Source organism: Solanum pennellii, chromosome 11, assembly GCF_001406875.1.
Source record: "Solanum pennellii chromosome 11, SPENNV200".
Taxonomy (NCBI): domain Eukaryota; kingdom Viridiplantae; phylum Streptophyta; class Magnoliopsida; order Solanales; family Solanaceae; genus Solanum; species Solanum pennellii.
Window position 1 is genome coordinate 16,554,349 of NC_028647.1, and position 8,883 is coordinate 16,563,231.

The 8,883-nt window shown below is 35.0% G+C and overlaps 1 long non-coding RNA gene across 7 annotated transcripts in view; it reads right to left on the minus strand.

The window, feature by feature from the left end:
- Nucleotides 1-1,166: 1,166 nt before the first annotated feature.
- LOC107003708 overlaps nt 1,167-8,883 on the minus strand; it is a 39,062-nt gene continuing 31,345 nt past the window's right edge. For 3 of the 7 annotated variants that reach the window (XR_003575173.1, XR_003575174.1, XR_003575168.1), the window contains exons 16-23: nt 8,747-8,815; nt 8,575-8,636; nt 8,425-8,470; nt 7,885-8,049; nt 6,649-7,117; nt 5,945-6,220; nt 2,097-2,279; nt 1,167-1,703 (exon numbers count right to left, since the gene is read on the minus strand). This is a non-coding gene — a long non-coding RNA (uncharacterized LOC107003708). Of the gene's footprint in view, nt 1,704-2,096; nt 2,280-5,410; nt 5,426-5,944; nt 6,221-6,648; nt 7,118-7,884; nt 8,050-8,424; nt 8,471-8,574; nt 8,637-8,746; nt 8,816-8,883 lie in introns of those variants that run through there. The other 4 variants (XR_003575178.1, XR_003575171.1, XR_003575177.1 and 1 more) reach the window with 4 other exon arrangements.

Below are 8,883 nucleotides of genomic sequence, written 5' to 3' on the forward strand. Positions count from 1 at the left end.
AAGGTTGTTCAATATCAAGGGACGGGGAAATGGTATCTTTGCTAATGTCTAAATCGTTTCCAACATCTGTTGTGCTTCGTTGTGGATCTTGCTCTCTTAAAGTCCGCTTACTGATCAATGGTAATTCTAGGCTTCCCATAGATGTTCACTTGTAATTGTAACTGTGATGGACACACTATTCTCTATGATATTTTTGCTAATTTATTGGAAATTGAAATGACAAGAAAAAAAAAGGAAAGACGAAATTTGTTTGTCTGTTTTTCCCCTTGGTTACTATACTATTTGAAAGTGGCATGATAGGAACACATGAGTCTTTCGAAGAAGAAGCTGACATTTTCTTCAGGAAGAAGAAGAAGACAATGGACTCTATGGAAGTTGTGAAAATTTGAGGAATAAGGTTTTAGGGTATTTTAATTAGATGTTTTTTTTAAAATTGGGTCAAGTGGGGCGGGTTTAGTTAAAATGGGTGGGTAATGGGTGGGTTTAAAATTATTTTAAATAATTAAATTACAACCAATGGTTGGGTGCCACGTAATTAAAATTATTACTTAAATATTTTTATTTTTTGTCTGTTAATGAAGGGGTAAATTTGGACCCAAAGGTGGATGTAAAGGGTATTTTGGGGCCAATAGGTGGATAGGGGGGGTAATTGTGTACCATTTTCAATACTTCAAGGGTATTTTAGGCCCTTCTCCGATTAATTAATTAATTACATATTTGGGATAATTAAAATACTACCCTTAGCCTGGAAAACACCATTTTACCCTTAGACCCTCCAAACTTAAGATTACCCCTTTCAAGTCTGGTAAAGACTCATCCGGGTGAATCTTAATATTCAGGTGCCCTACATGGCTGGACCCAACATTGCCTAGATCAACTTCTCACTAAGTATGTTGGCTTGGATGATGCGTAGGTTCAGAGGTCTGGTTCCACGCGTATCAATTTGTGTAAACCCGGTCTAATCTAGGCATTCTAGGTACGTTAAGCATTACTTAGCATAGTCAATTTCGGGTTGTTACATATCCCCCTCTTGGGAACATTCGTCACCGAATGATACTCTTTACTAACAAGAAGACAGTCATCCATAGAACATATGTATACATAAGCAATTCAATACTTTTCATTGGTGAATATCTGATTAACATATTAGCATGATGGTGAACATCTTTGAAACCTACTAGAAGTTTTACATTAATAGACTTAGGAAACTCTTTCCTAACCTAGTCTCATCAAAGCATACAACATAAGTAAACACATAAGGAAGACAAATAACCAACAACCATGATAACTCAAACATATTAACCTCATATTAGTGCATAAAACCACACACAGTCAAACACATGAAAAACTACTTAAGGCTATAAACTCGAGACATCACCATAATTGCCTTCCCCTGCACCCCTAGACTTTAGTGCAAAGAATCGTTGCCTCCTTGTAGTCTCTTCCCTTGTACTATTAGGATGAACGTTGCCTCCTCGGAGTCTCTTCACTTGGACTATTAGGCTGAACTTTCCCCTTCAATTTTTCTTGACATCTCCTATTCGCACAATCCTTCATCACGTGACCCGGTTTGCCACAACTCTAATAAGCGTTACAGCCCATCATACACTATCCTCCATGAAGTTTGCCACACTTCTTACAAGGTGGCCTCTATTAAGGTGTATCTTCTTTATTAATTCTCTTAACTTAGGGCTCTCATCTTTCTGAAACACCAAACTTTATGTTAGATACACTCTTAACACAAAGAAATCAAAATTTTATAATGTAGAATAACAGTAGAAGAAGGGAAAATTTCCTAAGCATTATGGTGGTGCACTTCACTACCATAACTTAGAAACTACTTAACGTGGTTGATATGAGCTTGATGTGTAGGATATTTAACCTAATGCTCTGATACCAAGTATGTCACGACCGGGGTCTATCATTCAATCTTGAAATAAATAGTCTTATAGGATAAGTAACAATTGCCAAATGGGACAATTACATAAGTCTGAAAAAATAGGAAAGAAATACTAGTGGAACATACTCCACTAGCCTAAGCCTATTACTAAGCTTAAAATACAACGGATGGCATCCTAGAATGCATGAGGACCTACCAAGTCGGGATGAAAAGCTTTGTTGTCCGAACAGCTATAGTTAATGTCTTCAACACCCTGTTGAACCTGCATGGGCTGATCCCAAATTGTGTAATTATGAGGAACGTATCCCAGGGAGTTAATATGCCTAGCATGGGTCATCCTCTTCTACCACTGATCAGCTGGTCACTTGTGTCACATTCCCTACAAAGATTATATCGTAGATAAAAAGTGAGAAAAAACAATGTGACTTACATGATCTCACATGAGTAAGAAAAGGTGGTCTTCTCTCCTGATCTATGCACTCATATGTTGATACTTGATTTAACTTGAGCCCTTGTATTACTTATTATATATTGCCTTACATATTCACCTTATTTTTTTTGTACTGAAGTCCCTCACCGGGGACGTTGCATTTCATGCTGCAGGCGCAAGTACTCAAGCTAGTACACCTCCTAAGTAGAAGCTTTAACGATTCCTTGGTAAATTCATTTTGATATTGTATCATAGCTATGTGTAAGGCGGGTTCTTCCCTGACCTACAGTAGGTCTTCTATCTTTTTAGAGGCTTTGTAGATGTATGTACATGCTTCAGTTGTGTCTTAATGAGTCGTGGCCTCAACGGCTAAGTCTTGTATATAACTTTTGGGTCTTTATATGTTTGTTTTTATCACTGCATTCTTTGTGAACTTCCTCACGATTGTTATAGTTATATGCATAGTAAGAACAAATTTAAGGTTGGTTCTCTCGGGCCCTTAGGGAATCAGGTTCCTGTCCATCTTAATGGGATTAGACGCGTGACACAAATGCTAAACTCTGAACTATAAAACCTATAAAAAATACTACACCCTAACCCTAATATTAACTCCTAACCCTAAACTCTAAGTGCAACAAAAAAGGTCCAAAAAAACCCTAAGTCCAAAATACAATAATCAAAAAATTATACACTAAACCATAGATTTTAAACATCAAATCCCAAACCACAAAACCTAAGACCTAGAAAAAACCTAAACCCTTACCCTAATCCTAACCCAATCTCTAACCCAAACCTTACCCTAACCCTAACCCTAACCCTAACCCTATCCCTAACCATTTCCCTAACACGAACCCTAACCCTAACCCTATCTGTAACCGTAACTCTAAACTCTAAACCCTAAACCCAAAATACCAAAACCCAAATATTAAACACTAAACTATTGATATTAAACGTAAAATCCTAAACCCAAATCCCAACATTGTAAAAAAACCCATAAACCTAACCCTAACCCTAACCCTAACTTTAACCCTAACCATAAACCATAAACCCAAAACACTTTGACCACAATACAAAAACTAAAACATTAAATAATAAACCATATATTTTAAACCTGAAATCCTAAACCCTGAACCATAAACCCTAAAAAAAACCTACACCGTAACCCTAATCCTAACTCTAAACCCTAAACCCTAAGTCCAAAAAAATCCCTAAGTCTAAAATACGAAAACCCAAAAAATAAACACTAACCATAGATTTTAAACCTAAAATACCAAAACCACAAACTGTAAAACCTAAAAAGAAAAACTAAACCCTAACCCAAACCGTAACCCTAACCTTAACCCTAACTCTAACCAAAAACTATTAACCCTAAACCCAAACAGTAGACACTAAACTATAGATTTTAAATAATAAATCCTTAACCAAAATAATGTAAAACGTAAAAAACACCTTAACCCTAACCCTAATCCTATCCCTAGCATGAACCCTAACCCTTATCCTATCCTTAATCCTAACCCTAAACTGTAAACCCTAAACCCAAATGCCAAAATACCAAAAACCTAAAAACACTAAAACAATAGATATTACAAATCAATTCCTTAACCCCAAACCCTAAAACCTAAAAAACAACAAAAATTCTAATCATAACCCTAACCCTAACATTAACCCTAACCCTACCATAAACTCTAAACCCCAAGCCGAAATCACCAAAACACAAACATTAAAGACTTAATCGTTGATATTAAAACTCTAATCCTAAACCCTATACCCAAAAACCTAAAAGACCCAAATCCGAAAACCCTAACCCAAACCTTAACCTTAATCGTAACCCTAACTCTAAACCCTAAACCCGAAACCCTAAGCCCAAAATACAAAAAATCCAAACATTAAATACAGAACCATAGATTTTAAACCTCAAATGCTAAACCCTGAACAATAAAACCTAAAAAACCTACAACCTAATCCTAATCCTTATCTTAAACCCTTAGCCCTAAACTCTAAGTCCAAAAATACCCTAAGTTCAAAATACAAAAATCCAAACATTTACCAGTAAACAATAGATTTTAGACCTCAAAATCCTAAAGAACAAACCCTAAAGACAAAAAAAAACCTAAACCCTTACCCTCCAAACCGTAACCCTAAACTTAACCCTAACCCTAACCGTAAGCCATTAGCCTGAAACCCCAAGACAAAAATACAAAAACCCAAAAATTAAACACTTAATCATAGATTTTAAACCAAAAATCCTAAACAACAAAATCTAAACCTAAAAAAACCTAAATTCTAACCCTAACCCTATGTCTAACATGAACCCTAACACTAATCTTTTTTCTAACACATACCCAAAACTCTAAACCCCTACCCTATCCCTAATTCGAACCCTTACCCTGAACCCAAAGAAAAAATATCAAAAACCTAACGTTAAACACTAAACCATATATATTACAACCCAAATCCTTAACCCCAAATCCTAAAACCAAAATATCAACCTAAAACCTAACACTAATCCTAACATTAACCCTAACCCCAACCCTACCATAAACCCTAAACCCCAAGTCTTAAATACAAAAATTCAAATATTTAACACTAAACCATTGATATTTATCCTCAAATCCTAAACGTTAAATCAAAAAACATAAAAAAAAAACCTTACCCCTAACCCTAACCCTAACCCTAACCCCAACCTTAACCCTAACCTTAACGCTAACATTTAACCATAAACCCAAAACCTTAAGCACAAAATACAAAAACCCAAACATTAAATAATAAACCATATATTTAAAATCTCAAATGCTGAACCCTAAACCATAAGACTTAAAAAAAAATACACCCTAATCATAACCCTAACTCTAACCATAAACCCTAAACCTTAAAACCTAAACTACAAAAAAAAAGGTCCAAACAAAAACCTCAAGTCCAAATTACGAAAACCAAAATATTAAACACAAAACCATAGATTTTGAGCCTCAAATCCTAAACCACAAACACTAAAAACTAAAAAAAACTAAATCCTAACTAAAACCCCATTTCTGGAACAATGATACGTTGATAATGAGCTTATATTCAATCCCCTTCAATTTGTTGATGGTGAAGTCCTGTAACTCCCAACATATCTCAATAGCTTAGAAGTTCAAAATTTTAATACAAGATCTCAGAACTTTCCTCTCACCATGATTAAAAGATGCCTCATTCATCAGAAAGACATAATATTTAAAAATCTTGAAAAGCAAAAGAAAATAGCTCTTATTTACCAGTTAAAAAAGACAAATACTTAAAAATAGCAATCCCATATATAGTTCATGATCGTAATAGGTTTCACAAACGCACTTAATCTTGTCTTTTAAGAGAATAGAGCACTATGTTCATATGAACAATAAGTTAAAGAAGATGGGGATTTTTTGCTTTGTCAGACATTAATTTGCGCATAAGTTGTGGATAATTCCTTATCATAGCAATGGTTATATATCACACATAGAAATTGCAAACACGTACAGGCGATTACAGCATAAGCATTCAAAGAATTCAGTATCCCGGAGTAGTATGGCGGAATAATATTAACATAATTTCTCATAGACAAAGAATACTTAAGAAGGGAAGGGACCTTACAAAATTACCTTAAACATCATATTCAATAGTCGAGCCATTGCAACTTTCTGATCCTTCTCATACTGTTCCACCGAATGCTTGATCTTTTCTCAAACAAAAGCCACTATCTAGAAGATCCTTTTCTAGGACTTAGTCCTCCATGGTGATAATGCAATGACGGCCTTCTCCCTTCAACATTCATGGGGATTAAAGTTCTTTGTGCCAAGCCATAGCTAAAAATATCAGAAATTTATATTTCCCCACCAAGACACCATCTACGAAACTCTGACGTCTTCCAAACAAAGCTGAGCCACTAGAAGACTAGGCTCAGTGAAAGTTAAAGGGAGATGCTACTCTAACTCAAAACTACATACTATTTTCATGTTGAAATGTAATGTCCACTCTACTCAGATGACAAATCATTTGTAGCATATCCTCATTGAAGACTGTGACAGACTTAAACTAGTAGATAGAATTTAGGATGAAAAGGGTGTGTGCTTGTATTGGTTGGAAGATTTTTGACATCCCTGCATCATGTGTTCCTCATTTTTTAATGTAAGTTATTTCTCTGCGTTTCTATCACCGAGAACATTAATGCCTAAGCTCAACTAGCATTTTAGAAGATAAGTGGAAGTAGAAGTGTAATTCTCGTAAGTCTGAACACACTAATTGATTAATCACAAAAAGTGTGAAAAAATATATGTTTCTATTAAATGAAATAAAGAAGTGTTACCCGTATGACATCCATCCACCAAGATTTGTCCTTTCACTGCCTTGTCAACCTTATCCCATCTGATCACATTGAGGGAAAGAAGAATATTCAGGGCCATAGGATCTTCTTGATTCCATATGCATGGAAATAAGGACATCCATCAACAGTTTACAAAGTGTGGAAGTTGCTTCTGTTGCATATATTTGATGAGTACCCAAAAGCTTCTAGCTCTATGGATGATACAAGGGTTGCTTTCCTGAGAAACCACTGTTCTGAAAAAAGAACACAACCTAGACGAAGAAAAACAACATACTCAATTAACCAAAAGAGAACATAGAAGGCAATATCAGGAGATGAGTGAACCAAGCTGCAACTCCCCGCGACTCTCAGAAGCATAGAAGTTCAATGCTTTTGCACAAGATTCTACGAGTTTGCTTCTCACCATCCTCAAACAATGCCTCCTTCACCAAAAGGACGGAAATTTAAAATCCTGGAAAAGCAAAAGAAAACAGCTCTTAGTTACCAGTTCAAATAATAATTATTTCATACTGGCATACCCCTATACAGTTCATAATAGTAATAAGTTCCACAAATTCACATGAAGGAATACTTCGCAGACATCTGTGGGAGCATTTAATGAATCTGTATCTTATATGCTACACTTCTCCATACTGCACTAATGCCAATTTATGGAACAATGATACGCTAATAATGAGCTCATCTTCGATCCCCTTCAATTTGTTGAGGATGAAGTCTTGTAACTCCCAACATATCTCAGTAGCCCAGAAGTTCAAAGCCTTTATATAAAATCTCAGAGATTTCCTCTCACTATGTTTAAAAGAGGCCTCGTTCATCAGAAGAACAAAATATTTAAAAATCTAGAAAAGCAAAAGAAAACAACTTTGAGTTACCAATTCAAAAAAAAATACTTCATATTAGCAATCCCATATATAGTTCATGATCGTAATAGGTTTCACAAATGCACTTAATCTTGTCTTTTTAGAGAATAGAGCTTTAGGTTCATATGAACAATAAGGTTTAGAAGATAAGGAATTTGTGCTTTGTCAGACATAAATTTGTGCATAAGCTGTGGATAATTCCTCATAATAGCAATGTTTATACCACGCATATAACATTCAAACACGTCCTGGCGACTACAGCATAAGCATTCAAAGAATTCAGTGTCCCGGAGTAGTATGGAGGAACAACATTAACATAATTTCTTATTGACAAAGAACACTTGAGAAGGGTCCTTACCAAATTACCTCAAACATCATGTTCAATAGTCCATCCATTGCAGCTTTCAGATCCTTCTATAGTGTCCCACCCAATTCTTGATCTTTTCTCAAACAAAAGCGTAGCTCCTTTTCTAGGACTGTAAGTTTAGTCCTCCATGGTGATGATGCAACGAAGGCCTTCTCCCTTCAACATTATTCAAAAGCCTTGTTAATTTCATAGTATGGGAAGTGTATGAGTGATGAATTTCTACAATTCAAGTTTCTTATTCTGTATTTCTCAACAAAAGAAGGAATATACGAACGAGGTTAATGTTTCCAAAGAAGGTTACTTTAAGATTCCTTTCATTTAGAAATTTCATAGGGTATGTCTTGGAACACAGCTTCCCTATGGTGTATATACCAATAAGAACAGCCACTCCCCACCCCTTAAAATTAGTTACGAAAATGTTCACTATGAATATTGTATAAATTATAATATACAATTAAGAAATTTGATGATAAAAAACATGTATAATGGACAATTCAAATGCTGGAATCATATCATCAATATGGACAGTACACTTCACACTTAGTTCGAATCTGCCATCAGTCATCTCAGCAATTACCTGATCAAACAATCACAATTCAAGAAAAGACGATCAACTATAATTCACACCTGTTTTTTTCATCTTTCGCGAAATGATCCATTAAGAAAAGTAGATATTAGTACCTCTTAACCTAGTTTACTTTAATCCTTCGGGTTCACAAACTTTGTCACATAAAATTTCTTAGCTGTAAGCGAGAAGTAAAATTGATGAATTGGTTGATTTTCTATGAGACAAGTTACAAGGAAGAAATTATAAGATAATGGATTGAGAATGTGTAAGGCAGAAGTTAATTACCTTGCTCAAATCTGCTAGCATTTAAATTAACACCAATTATCCTTGAACCACTAGAAATTACTACTCCTTCTGGAGAATGACCAAATGAGATGAGATCATTATTAGTAAGATTAACATATATATATATATATATATAT